General features: G+C 44.4%; 1 protein-coding gene across 1 annotated transcript in view; it reads left to right on the top strand.

The window, feature by feature from the left end:
- KCNIP1 (potassium voltage-gated channel interacting protein 1) overlaps positions 1-14,633 on the top strand; it is a 399,998-nt gene that overhangs the window by 120,416 nt on the left and 264,949 nt on the right. The window lies entirely within an intron of this gene.

Raw genomic sequence — 14,633 nt, 5'->3', positions numbered from 1 at the left:
TGATAGTGCCCCCTGGCAGCCATCTTTTCACTGTGCATTGCAAAGCCACCTTTATCTCCCCTGAATTCGGGATCTATTTCTGACCCTTCCATTCTGTTGCATTGATCTCCTTTTCCTTGGGTACAAGTTTTCTGATGACCTGACTTGATTCAAGGATAAAACCTATTTCCTGTCAAATGAATATCCTTCACTCAATCCCCCACAAATAACAATTCCCTCCACTAGAGATTTTCTTCCTTTCTTTCTTTTTGAATAAGAGATGGGGATAATAGACGTTCAAGACTGTATTTTCTGGTGAGGTCCCAAACACCATTATTCTGGGCTATTGATTGAGGGCAGAGTTATCAGCCAAGCAGATGGCAGAACTGATATCCTTTCGTGCAAAGGGAAGAACTGATCTGAGATGCTACCCATCTGGACAGATCCAACTGCGAGTCTTTGAATTTCCAGTGGCTATTCATGCCTCTGGGCTTCCACTTGGACCCATCCTGCCTCCACTTTTTCCTTTCCTCCTTTCTTCTACTAGATAGTCCAACTCTTCTTCAAATGTCAACTCAAAGGACATCAATCATTCTACTAAAAAGACACCTGCACGCATATGTTACTTTTCACAATGGTAAAAACATGGAACCATCCTAGGTGTCCACCAATGGTGAATTGAATAAAGAAAATGTGGTACAGATACACTATAGAATACTTCCCAGCCATAAAAAAGAACGAAATCAGCCGGGCTCGGTGGCTCAGCCTGTAATCCCGCGACTTTGGGAGGCTGAGGTGAGTGGATTGTCTGAGCGAGACCTCATCTCTACAATAAATCAAAAAATCAGCCGGGTGTGGTAGTGCATGCCTATAATTCTGGCTACTTGGAAGGCTGAGGCGAAGGATCACTAGAGCCCAGCAGGTCGAGGCTGCGGTGGCCGGGAGCGGCCACTACACTCCAGTCTGGGCGACAGAGTGAGACTCCAACTCAAAAAAAAAAAAAAAAGAACGAAATCATGGCCTTTGCAGCAGGAGGCCATCATTCTAAGTGCATTATCACAGAAACAGAAAACTGAATATCACATGTTCTCACTCATAAGTTGACACTAAACACTGGGCACACATGGCACAAGGATGGGAACAACAGACACTGGGCACTGCTAATGGAGGGAGGGGAGTAAGGGATGCAAAACCACCCATTGAGTATCACGTTCACCACTGGGGAGAGGAAGTGAGCTCATCAGAAGCCCAAACCTCACCTATGTGCCACATACCTATGTAACAAATCCTCACATGGTTCAAATCCTCCATGATTCTAATATTGTTTTAAGACACACACACACACACACACACACACACACACACACACACACACACACACCCCAAATCTCAGCTCAGATGTCCTCTTGCTCAGGAGAGGGTTCCTCTCCCTGCCCCTCTCCAGACACTCTGGACGCACCCCTGCCACAGCCCTCTGCACATGGGTGTAACAGAATCAACACCCCTATAACGAATTGCCCAATGCTCCCTGTTCCCTAGACACTGTGGGCTCCCCCAAGGCAGAGCCTTTCTCAATAGACCTGCAACCTCCACCTTTAACTGACCCTCGGTTGGGCGCTCTAGAGTGCAGGTGGGCCACAAGTGTTCATTTGTTTCCTGTACAAAAGCAGTTGATGCTTATTGAAGAAAATCCAAATAATTGCTCTAAATCACCCCCTCTCCAGTCCCCAGTCTCATCCAGAAGAAACCTCTGTTAGTTTGGTGAGTGTCTTAGTCAATGTCAGCAGATGAGATGACCGAATATCCCAAAAGGGTGGTCACCCATTTCCCTTGAGGGTGAGAGTAGTCTCTGCACTGATACCCATTTTACAGTTCAGGGAGGGAGGAGGCCCAGAACAATGAGCAGCCATGGTTAGCAGTGACCTTGCTGGGACCTGAAGTCTCTTCCGAGGGGCTCATGCCACACTGCAAGGCCATGGGTAGCCTCGGCAGTGACTCAGAGCAAAGCAGGGATGCAGCTAGCTAGCTGCAGGACTGGCCACTCAGGGCTCCTGAGCTTCCCCAGCTTCCTCCTTCTGCCTCCGCCCCAGGGCTCTCTCTCTGTCCCTACATTCCCCTCTACATCCCCCCTTTCCCCAGAACCTACTCATTTATCAGCTTCTGATGAGCTCCACCAGGCAGGCCGTGTCAGGAAATTTCTTGGTGTTCGTTTTAATAAAACTTAATTATCAAGACAACCTCACAAGTCATAATACATTTAGAGACTCATTTTTCACCTCTCCGTCGGAGGCCTCCTGGCAGCCAGGTAGGAGAAGTGGAGGCTGTGCACTGGAAGTGTCAGAGCCTTTTCTGGCCTCCACTGGAGCTGGATTTGGGGAAGTGGTCCCTGACCCTTCCTCTGCCAGCCCCCCTCCCGTGTCCTTCATACTCTAAGTGGGGGACAGAAAGAGCACCAGACATGGAGTCAGGAGGCCAGGGTCCCAGTCCCACTTCTGTCACAGACTGCCACTTGGCTCTGGAGGGAGGGACGTACCCTCTCTGGGCCTCTCCTCTATGAGATGAGAATAGCTTTGGTCCAAACCTGACAGAGCCATTGTGGAGTCAGAAGAAAGATCTGGGAATGAGAGGCCTCCCCCAGCAGCCGAAGGAGGCAAAATTGCAGGTGTGAGTGCACACCATGGTGGCATCTGCCCCACGTGCCTGGGAATCTGCCTACCTGGGTAAGGGATGGGGCGAAATTAGGGACCCCGATAATCACATTAATAACTGACATTTATGAAAGGTTTTTCATATCCCTAGGTACTGAGCCAAGGACTTTATATGCAGTTGCTGGCTAAAACTCACCACCGCTCTACTTGTTACTACCACTGTAACATGGGTGCTAGTGTTATCCCTGTTTTACAGATGACAAAACTGAGGCACAGGGAGGCAAAAAACTGTGTCTAGAGTTACAGAGCTGGTCCACGGTGGAGCCAGGATTTGAAGTCTGGCCAACTACAGAGTCCACCTCCTTACCGATGAGGTCATTGCCTGGGAGAGGTTGGGAGGTTTTATAATCAGGACAACCTCACCCTGAGGTTGAGGGGAATGCAGGGGTTCAGCCGAGTGCATGGGGGCTGTAAGTGACACCTGCACTCATGATATGCCCCATCTGTGGTCTTACACGAGGGATAACCATAATAGGTCCATTGCCCGATACCCACAGCTAGTCACTGAGTCACCAATTTGCTGCAGTTTGCCCTTTGTTTAATCATAGGTTCACGAAACAAGGAGACTGGAGGAAACCTCACATTTGTCTCCCCAAAGTGTTGGGTTTTTAAGGGTTTTGGAGTGAAGTGTGGAGATCATTGATTGATTGAAGAGTGCAGAGTGAAGTCACTGGACAGGGAGGGGAAGAAACTTGATCCTCATGCTGATTCTGTTCCTCTGTGGGGGTCTTTAAACTGGTTGTCTTCAGCTGTTTTACTCAATCCAGGATCTGCTTAAGCGATTCTTAAACAAAGGCCTTAGGATTCTGACGTCAGAGAGCCTATCTTAAACAAAAGCCTTAGGAGTCTAACGTCAGAAATCCTATCTTTAAAAACAACGAGGGTGTTCTTTGTTAGTATCTAGTGCTAGGTGACTTTTGGTTACAAGGAAGTGGGCCAAAGTGCAGCCTGAAGAATGCTTAATTATAACTATATTTCTGTCCAGATTTCTTGATAACTCTGTGAGGACAGTGTCAGTGGTATGGATTCCACCCTTGCCAAGTCACCCACACATCCCAGGAGGGTGACAGCGTCCAGACATTGTTGCCGATTCTCTGCCCTGGCCCCATATCAGGGAGTGAGAGAGGAGGAAGGGTGGTGCTGGTGCAACTGACACTGGGCTAGGATGTGGTACATTAATTTTGAAAATAATTAGAGCGTTTTTGAGGGTCAGTACACACCAACCCAAAATTTGACTGTTAGAGACCAGAATATGCCATGCCAAAATATACTTCTTTGCCTATTTCAAGCTGGTTATTCTGAGAAACCACAGGCACAGGAGTAGCTCTGAAAAGCTGTTCTTTTGTAAGAGAAATGTACATCTATAAAGGAAATCTACATTAGTAAAACTATCTGTACCAGATAGTCAGATACAACTTCGATTACTTGAGAGATTTTTGTCTATAAGACGCATCATACATTTCCTGTCCTAACTCCCATAACTTGTCTCCACTGTCCCCCTGAAGCCTCAAGCTCTGATTTCTTCCTGTAGATCAGGTGCTATATAAGCTTCAATCACCTGACCCTTCTTCAAGTCTCATGTTTTGTGGGATTCTCATGCATACGCTCATAAATAAAAATGGTATTTCTCCTGTTAATCTGTTTTATGTCAATTTAATTCACAGCCTAGCCAAAGAACCTAGGAGGGGGAACTAGAGCAGCCATTATTCCCTCCTCTACAAGAGCACTGGTCTAGAAGAAAAGTCAGCTTCCATTTATTGAGCAAGTAGTAAGCTTCAAACTCCATCCTGTATTCTTCAAGTACACTACTTCTGGGGTCAATGTTATTGTCTCTGTTTTGCTAGTGAAGAAACTGAGGCTCAGAGAGGGTAAGTGACTTGCCCAAGGTCACACACAACCTGGAAATAGCAGCGCTGGGAGTCAAACCCAGGTCCGACCAACCTCAAAGTCATATTCTTCCATCCTCACATGGACCACCTACTTCCAGCCTCACATGGACCACCTACTGCGTGCCAGGCACTGACCCAAGTGGTTTGAACGCATCCTCAGAAGCCATTCTGCGTGCTTCTGTCCAGAAGAGGAGGAGGTCTGAGTTGGGAGGAACCTCCCTGACTCCCACTGCAGACCTACAGAGAAGTATCTCCCACACAGCTGTCCAGGAACAAGCAGTACAGCTTTTCTTAGGTTTTTCTAAGTTAAGGGTTCTCACTGCTGGTAAGACAGGGAAACAGAGGAGATAAAAATAACAAAACAAAAGGAGAAAGTCACAAAGTTACAAGAAGTCTCAAAATATCTTCTTGTTCTGGATACTTCTCCTAACACAACTGGGGCGAGGGCACTGTTGGGGGATTCTCATTTGCAGAGCTGCAAGGACCCTAAAAGAACAGTGGAGTAGACTGGTCATCTAGCCCACCTCCGTTTCCTACCCTCTCTTCACCCTTACCTCCTCGCTAACAGACTCCATTTTGTTCAAGAATCTACCTCTTAGGGAAACTGACCCTATTCCCAGCTCAGGGCTAAATCCTAAATGATCCAATACCCTCCTTTGTGAGTGATAGGTTGGCGGGTGACAAGTGGCCCATGCTTTCTGGGGTCGGGAAGATGAAATGATTATTGGGATGATTTTGGTCTAAACTTGTTTTTAATTTGCAGTTCCAAATTTTTAGATGTTCATATCTCTGAGTAATGACAATAACAGATGATGAAATATCAGAGAGTCGTGCTGCCCTCTCAATTTCAGCAGGAACAAACAGATTTTGTTTCTCTACATTTTGACTTAACTCTCTTAATATCATGCATTAGATGGTAAACTTCTCTTATGTTTCAATCTGGAATCCCCTATCTTTATGGTTATTTAGTTAAAGGCAGACTGTTGGCAACCACAATATGAGTAGGAAAAAATCTTGGTTTAGGTTTAAAAAACAGGCATATTATAATTTGTCTTGAATTTGAACCTTTCAGAAATGACTTGTGTCAAAGTGATGGTCTTGGGATATGACTTACCAGGTTGCTAGCCTGAAATTTTGATTGTAAGGCAAAGGTACATAAAACAATCTGTTTCTGCTGACATCTGCTTTGGAGATCCGTTCTCAAGGAAAAACATTGTTATCCCACATGCTAGCACATCGCTCCCTACGATGTAGAAAAGAGTTGCAAATTCCTCATATTCAGAAAAAATGAAAATCTTCTTCCAGAAATGCTCTGGAAATACTGCCACCCAGCAGTAATGCTCAACATAAATTATGAAGCACAAAGGCAGTTTGGAAATGCAAAATATTCTGTTATAAATGGCCTTCCCTACAACGCAGAGAGCGAATTATAATGTAAACTATAGACTTTGGGTGATAATGATGTGTTAGTGTAGGCTGATAGATTGTAATAAACGTACCACTCTAGTGTGGAATGTTGACAGTGGGGGAGGTGGTGACTGAGCAGTGCAGGCAGCATGTGGGAATTCTCTGTACTTTTTGCTCAATTTTACTGTGAACCCAAGACTGTTCCAGAAAATGAAATTAAGTAAGTAAGTAAGTAAGTGGCCTTCCCTTGGGCCCAGAGATGAAGACATTTCCCATATGTTACCTGGACCTGCAAATTTACTCTGGGACTTTCTAGCTGTCAGAAAGTAAATATTTCTTTTTGAAAGTCTAAGATAAAACTGCCCTCTCATGGTGTTTATTTCATGGGTTGGCTCTTATTTTTTTATTGACAGCCTGGTTTGGAGGCAGTAGTAACTGTGGGTCCCTTATTCAACCATTGAACAAACACTTTTGAGTGATGCCCTCTATAGGCCACTGAAGAGATAGGGAAAAATTCGACGTAGCCTGGCCCTCAGAGTTCTCATCTTCATAGATTGGTAAAGTCATATTTGCAATAGAGTATGACAAAAACTCCAATAGAGATGCATCCGAGAAGAATGCATCAGGGACAGCTTCAAGGAGGAGGAATCGTCGAGGTGTATCTTGGATCTTCATACCTTCTGGGAGGTTGAATCCAGGACGTCTACATCCTTCAGGGCAAAGGGCACACCAGGGGTACGGCACAGGATATTATCCAGATAGGTTTTTCATAATTGTACTCATTTGATATCCTTCATAAGTTCCTTGCTTAGTACTACATAGTTGTCATAAAGTTTGGTGGCACGACAGTCAAAAAGATATCACAGATATAGGCAAAAACTAAGAGTTACTTTAAGTTGGCCCCTTTAATGGACTAGAAGACTCAGCAATACTCGTGACTAGAAGACAGACTTCCCTTGTCTGCCAGTCTCATGAGGCACCTGCTGTTAGCAACAGTCCTGATGAGGCTTTAGATCCCTCAGGCTTGTGGGACCTCCTCTCTGCCATTCTCATGACGGTGTCTTACTCTCTGGTTGGCAGCTCTGGGTGGCCCTGGGGACTCTGAACTCAGCCCATGCATGGCAGGTTACTGCAAGAATGTACAACTGCAAAGTATATTTCCCGTGGTCAGTTTCCCAGGGGAACCATCAACTTTCCCAAGCCTAGTTTTCCATTGTAAGAACAATTGCCTACATGTCTAAGTTTCTATGTGAAAATTTTGTCATTTTGGGTTTCCTCTTAAATAGGACACACTTGTAAACTCTAAAGGAAAAAAGAAATGGTTTCTCGTGCAGCGTTAGCTTTCAAGATTACAGTTCGTTGGGATGTTCAAGGTGGTTAGAGTGAATGAAAATGACACAGACAGCTGAACATTTCCTACAAATGAAACACCAATATAAATCTAAGTTTCATGTGTGGCTCTCAATGCGGTTAATCAAGGGGAAAGGAAAACAAAAGGGTGGCAGTATTTCCAGAGCATTTTCTCCCAAGTGTTTTAATCTTGTTTTCTTTGGACTTTGAAAAGTGGGATTGCAAGTAGCCTGTCAAGGAGACATAAAAGCAGAGGAACCCACAAATGTGAGTGTCAGATTAGGATGCCAGCCTTCAGAGAAGATCCCTCTCCTATGGTTGCTAGGAAAACTGGGGGAGCTTGTTGCTTGGGGGCATGTCTAAGAAGTCACCAGCTGAAGGCCCTGAGCAGGTAAAAGCTTAGTGTTCCTTATACAGTTCCATGAGGGTAATACTGTGTTGTTTTGCCTACTCAGGGGCTTTGGAATTTTGGTTGTAAGGCATTGATAGGGCCTTAAATGACTGTGGGATATTTGTTGCCAGAAGGAATACCCACTCCTGTTTGTGCTTTGCTTAATATTTAACTTCCCAATCTTTATGAATTTATTAAACAGTATTCCTCTTGATATTGATAGCATACGCCTTGTCTGGGTTAATAAAGTAAAAATAATAAGAACACCAGTGTTATGGAGATAAAAAGAAGTACATTTCAGGTCTTGATAGGGGCTGGCAGAAAATGCTGGAGACAATTGGGTGCGAGGTCCCAAAGACCCCTCTCACCTTCTGCATAGGACCTGGAAAGGTTCCATTTGATCAATTCCTCTGAGGAATGAAGACTTCTCTATTTCTAACAATCTCCTTATTAAAATGCAAGGATATGCCAGGTGCAGTGACTCACACCTGTAATCTCAGCACTTTGGGAGGCGAAGGTGAGAGGATTACCTGAGGCCAGGAGTTCAAGACCAGCCTGGGCAACTTGATGAGGCCTTGTAAGGCTGAGGCGGAAGGATCATCTGAGCCCAGGAGGTCAAGGCTGCAGTAGCCATAAATGTGCCACTGAACTCCAGCCTGGGTGACAGAGTGAGACTCTGACTCAAAAATGCATCAGTTCCTTCTGTTCTTATATAGCTCCATGAGGGTAATACTGTGTTGTTTTGCCCACTCAGGGACTTTGAAATTTTTATTGTACGGCATTGATAGGGCCTTAAATGACTGTGGGCCATTTGTTGCCAGAAGGATTACCCACTCCTGTTTTTGCTTTGTTTAATATTTAACTTCCCAATCTTTATGAATTTATTAAACAGTATTCCTCTTGATATTCAAACACTATCTGCATAATTGATAAGTCAAAACTTATTAAAAATTGAACCAATTAAAATTTCCCAAACGTATAAACATTGGTTTCAAAATTATTTAACCATACTCTCCAATACTTTGAATTAAAAACATAAGTTTAATGTGTCAGACTCTCTTACATACTTCAAACACCTAAAAAGTAAGCTAAAATACACACAAAAATCACAATAAATGAAAAATATGTACTTATACTTACCCCTACACTGGATACAAAAGTATGAAAATCATGGATATATATTGGGTTTTTAAAAGTATTATTCTTACATTTTCTCAGTTACTTTCTTAGAATTAATATGATAGATTTCCAGGATTAAAGTGTAAAATGATCCATTTTCTCCTAGGAATACAGATTTCTTCCATAACCGCAAGAGAAATAACATTATCTCAGACCAGCAGGTTTAGGGTTACTGATTCGTATTTGACACTGATAAAGGGTCTCCTGACATAATTATACTTAAGATTAAATGTGGCCTGACTAAGAATGTAAGCGTCTGTGTCTTTCACATGCTTTTTTTTTCTAACCAGAGGGTTTTCTTGAAGTGTGCTTCATCTCCTAGGAGACCAGAGATTTAAACTCCGCAGTTTGCTGCCCTTATGAGGACATTTGGCCAATTTCCTTACCACATTATTGTTTCCCTCTTTATGTGTTATCATGCATGACTACTAATTTCTTTTTTCCCAAGCTTATTAGATGTATTAAAAATTCACTTTCTTCTTCTTACAAGGATGGAGAAAATTACCTATCAATGCTTAATAAACCAACATATATTTAATAGAAGAAATACTATTACCCACATATAATACAAGTCTCCTATTAAGAATAACATGAAATGAAACCTTAGCATGTTCACCATTTATATCAACTTTTCTCTTTGCAGCTTCATTAGGTACTTACAGTCCTTCACAGACTCCATGTGTTTTAATTGATTATAGTTATCAATCTTATTTGATATTCAAATTTTCAGAGCCTGAACAAAGGAAACCTCTTTAATCTAGTTTCTTTGTTTTTCCAGAATTATCCTGTGAGATCCTAGAAAGTATCCTTGTTTTCTATTCACCAAAGAAACTTCTTTTTTTTTTTTTTGAGTTGGAGTCTCACTCTGTCGCCCAGACTGGAGTGCAGTGGCCGCTCCCGGCCACCGCAGCCTCGACCTGCTGGGCTCCAGCGATCCTTCTGCCTCAGCCTTCCAAGTAGCTGGAACCACAGGCGCACACTACCACGCCCGGCTAATTTTTTGATTTATTGTAGAGATGAGGTCTCGCCAAGTTGCCCAGGCGGGTCTCGAACCCGCAGGCTCAGACAATCCACTCACCTCAGCCTCCCAAAGGCGCGGGATACAGGCTGAGCCACCGAGCCCGGCTACAAAAGAAACTTCTAAGCCCAATCTGACTTTACCCTATTTAAGACTACCTCTTCCAAAGAGCCCTTGCTTCTTTTAGTGGAGAAAACATTGGAGAGAAAATCCGAGTATTAGGGGTATATTAGTCTGTTTTGCATTGCTGTAAAGGAATATCTGAGGCTGGGCCATTTATAAAGGAAAGAGGTTTATTTTTGCTCACCGTTTTTGCATGGTACCAGCATCTGCTTGGCTTCTGGTGAGAAGAAAGATTTTACTTGTGGCCGAAGGAGAAGGGGGAGCAGGGTGTCACATGGAGAGGGCAGAAGCAAGAGAGAAAAGGGAGATACCAGACTCTTTTAAACAACAGCTCTTGCATGAACTAATAGAGTGAGAACTCACTCCCTACCCTGAAGACAGCACCAAGCCCCTCATGAGGGATACACCTCCATGACCCAAGCACCTCCCACCAGGCCCTCCTCCAACACTGGGGATCATGTTTCAACATGAAATTTGGGGTAGGCAACATTCAAGCCACATCAAGGGGTCACATGAGAATTGTTGGTATACATTAGTCCTGTTACTGCTGCTGCTGCTGCTGTGCCCACTTTTCATAACAGAAATGTGAAAATATTTAAGTTAAGGAGTTCATGTTAGCGTTGCCAATGTTATCTTAGCATTATGTAAATGTTTCAAACACATTTTCTCAATGGCATAATCACTTAACATTTGATACCTCATGCAAGCTGGAAAGTATACCTCACTTTTCTTTTGTTTCATATTCATAAAATACATATTTATAATTATTTCTTGATATTTCTCATTAATCCTCAGTCACTTGATTTAAGAGTGAAGAGAGATCAAGTCCACCTTAGTGAGGGGTCTATATCTAACTATATCTAAAGGGGGTTATTTATTTGGGATTTATTGCCACAACAGAAAGAAATGTTGAGAGTAACCCCGCTCTTGTCTATAATGATAGCTACTATAGTTTTTTTTTTTTTTATAGTGGCAAGAAGGACCTAATTTGGGGCCTTTATTTCTGCCCTATTCTTCATTTAACAAGGGGGACCCCAAACCCCGCAATTTATTTATAAAAAATTGTGCATTTGTGCTTACATGTTTAAACTTCAGTCACCTTCAAAGTACTCGCCATTTGATGCAATGCATCCAACGAGATGCTTTTTCCACTGCTCAAAATAGTTTTTGAACTCATCAATTTTGATGCCTTTTAGTGCTTCTGCTGTTTTTTGTTTCACCTCTTCCACACTGAAAAAACATTTCTCTTTGAGGACTTTTTTTATCCAGGGAAACAAAAAACGTCGCTTGAGGTGAGACAAGGTCTGGTGAATAGGAAGGGTGGGGCATGGGGGTCATGTCATTCTTGGTCAAAAGCTGCTGGACACTGAGTGTGGCGTGAACAGGTGTGCTCGTATATCACTCATCATGAAATGGACAAACATATTAAAAGCATCTTCAGAAAACTCACTGAAGCGCAATGCAGCCTCTCACAACAATACTAGTGGTTACACTAATGCTAACGGGTTCCTAGGACACTCACCTAGCAGGGGAAGCCTATACTACAAGAGGCCTGCCCTCCAAAAGATAATTCCCATTTTGGGGGGCTCCTTCCTCATATACAGTAAAATGAATCCTTTGAATCCTTGTCATGTGTCAACTGCTAAGGCATTTTCCTTCCCTCCAATATGATGAAAAGAATGTTGGTTGTGGTTATGGGCTGCTTTGCAATATATCTCTTATACCAAGTCTTTTATGTTAGTGTTTCCCCTAGTGGTGGTATATCAGACCAATGGAGAATGTGGGGGATATTAATACTATTAAACCAGTTGTTAACAGGAAAATAAACTTTCTGCTTCAAATCTACTTTGAGAAAAGATTTGTCATTTTGGCAGCTCAAGACACGTCCATTCATCTTCCCTAATATTGCCCCACCTACCGTCAAGTTCATGTACTTTCACAGGGGTTCAGTGGACTTTTAGCTAGGGGCTTGTGATTTTTTAAAAAATGTACTTGGCATCTCACTCTGTTGCCCAGGCTGGAGTGAAGTGGCACAATCAAGGGTCACCACAGTCTCAAACTCCTGGGCTCAGGACATCCTTCCACCTCAGCCTCCCAAGTAGCTAGCTGGGACTACAGGTGTGTGCCACCATATCTGGCTAATTTTTAAAAAATTTTTTTAGAGATTAGGTCTCACTATATTGCCTAGTCTGGTCTTAAACCCCTGAGCTCAAGTAATTCTCCTGCCTCGGTCTTCCAAAGTGCTGGGATTATAGGCGTGAGTCGCCGTGCCCAGCCTCCCTTCTTTCTTTGAAGACATCTGGTTTGCTGTATTGAGTTAGCATGCAAGAGATGAGTACAAATCACTAGATAACTTAAGCAGATGCCTCTCCTTGATGACCTGTGTGGGGCCTGAACAGTTCCAAAGTGACAGTTGGAATGACTGAAATCCATCAGACATGGGCTAGCTAAATCTCCCACACTTCCTCTTTCTAGCTGTATCCCTCGGAGTTAGTTACTGCAGGTCTCCTTATTTACAAAAGTAAAAAATACTTCCATGGAATTAAAAACTCAGCATCGTTGGATTCCCGAACACCTACATGTGTTCATTCCTTGGTTCTTTCTGCTGTCAGGAAGCTTTCAGTCTACTGACATGAAAGATATCGTGATAATAAGATTACCTCACAATAAGTGTGACATTATGACTGGGAAATGCAAAAGTAGTGAGGTAGGAGACACTATGATGGCATGAAGGGGTTGAGTTGCGGCCGGAAGGGAGAGAGGACAACCATCTTCCACCTTATCACTTGACTGCCAAGGGAAACAGGAAGTTCTTAGACAAGTTCTTTGGTCCCTTGGTATGATTTTGCCTGAATATTCACATCAAGACATGCCCCTGTGCGTGGGCAGTTCTCTGCCATCGCTCCTATGTCCCACTGGCCATTCTGATCGCCCGACCCCCATGGGATGGATAAACTGGCTCATGGGAGCATCTCCTTCCACACCCTCTTGTCCCCTCCCCCTTGAGGCCCATTCCCACTGACCTGTGGCAGTTTGAAGGTGAACTTATGATGAGCGTTCTGCCTGGGATCCCAGGGGTTGTGGCAGCCAGCTGAGTCACCTCACAAATATAGAACTTTTCTCCCGGGGGCGGCGGTGGGCAGAAACACTTGTAGAATTCTCTCTGCTGTAATAGATCATTTAGAGAGTGAAGACAAGCTAATCAGATGCCCCCCCTTCCCCACCCCAGCATGGGCTGGTGACTCCCAGCCCTCTGTCTCTTCTTGGGGAGGCAGGAGAGAGCCTGGAGGCCACCAGGTCTCTCCTGCTCCATCTCTCCCTCCAAGGCTGTATCTCTTGCTCTCTTCTCTTCCCTTCTCTCCCCTTCTGGTCTCCCCTTCCGTTGTTCTACCTCTCTGTTCTGTCTCTGTCTACCTCTTTCTCTCTTCTTCCTCTTCCTCTTCTCCTTTCAACATGACTGTCTCTCTGTCCCTCCTCCCTCCCCTTCTTTCTGCATCCTTTTTCCTTCCCCTTCTCTCCCTTTCCAAAATCTCTCAGCTAGTCTCCTCTCTCTGCCCTCTGTCTCTCATCCCTCCTCCAACTGTCCACCCTCTCTCTGATCCTCCCTTCTTTCTCTCCATCTCTCTAGCTCACTTTCATGCCTTCTCCATAACTGTCTTCCATTCCTCACCCTCCCTCCTTCTGCAGCCACTTCCAGTGGGCTCAGAGATGGGTCTTTCCTGCCCCTCATGACTCCTGCCCTGGCTTGGGCCTCTGGCCTTGGGCCTGGAAGGGAGTCCCACCTTTCTTCCAGCAGGGACTTTTGTTCCTCCCCACACCACACCTCTTCTGTAGCCCAAACTCATGTCAGCTCCAAGCCCAGGGTATGAATGGGGAATGTGGCAGGTGCCCGGAGCCAAGTCTTGTGGGGCAATGGCACCCCAGACCCATACACATCCTGCCTTCGGGGTCATGAGGACATATAAGAATGATTCTGGGCACCACTTCCAGGAATCTCCTAAGGAGCTGTGGCAGCTCTGAGTCTCCACAGGCCCCACTCTTTTGCCTCTCAGGGACTAAGTTTCTGCTTCTTTCTCAAAGGGGCTGGGGAGAGGGGCTACTGAAGACACAGTCTAGAGGAAGGCAAACATCTCCAGGTGGCTTCTGGGTCCGACATGAGAAGAAAGAGAATGATGCAGAGACCCCAAACAAAGGGAAACTCAGCCCAGCCCAGGACCCACAGCCCTGGCCCCAGCCCCAACTCTAGCTCATAGTTGGGCTCAATTTAATTGAAACTAGATAGGAAAAAGTTGCTCATGCCTTTCTTCTAGACTCAGCATCATTGTCAAGATTGGAGACCTTCGCTGGAAGAAACGACAAGCAAAGACTTAAAATATGCTAGACCCTGGACCACAAGTCTTCTTGTGTGTTTTCTCATTTAAACCTCCTAAGAAGCCCAGAAGGTGGGTAAATGGCCTGCTCCAAACAGATGAAGATGTTGAGTTTCAGAAAAACTGAGTGAGCTCACCAAGGCCACACAAAGCCCTGTGCTACTCCAAGCCTCCCACTAAATAGCTCTGTGCCCTGGCAGCAGGTGGTCTGTGATCCTG

Source organism: Carlito syrichta, unplaced genomic scaffold (assembly GCF_000164805.1).
Source record: "Carlito syrichta isolate Samal-C Ts95f unplaced genomic scaffold, Tarsius_syrichta-2.0.1 Scaffold93688, whole genome shotgun sequence".
Taxonomy (NCBI): Eukaryota; Metazoa; Chordata; class Mammalia; order Primates; family Tarsiidae; genus Carlito; species Carlito syrichta.
Note: the sequence above shows the minus strand (reverse complement) of the source record. Positions and strands in the feature narration are given on the sequence as shown.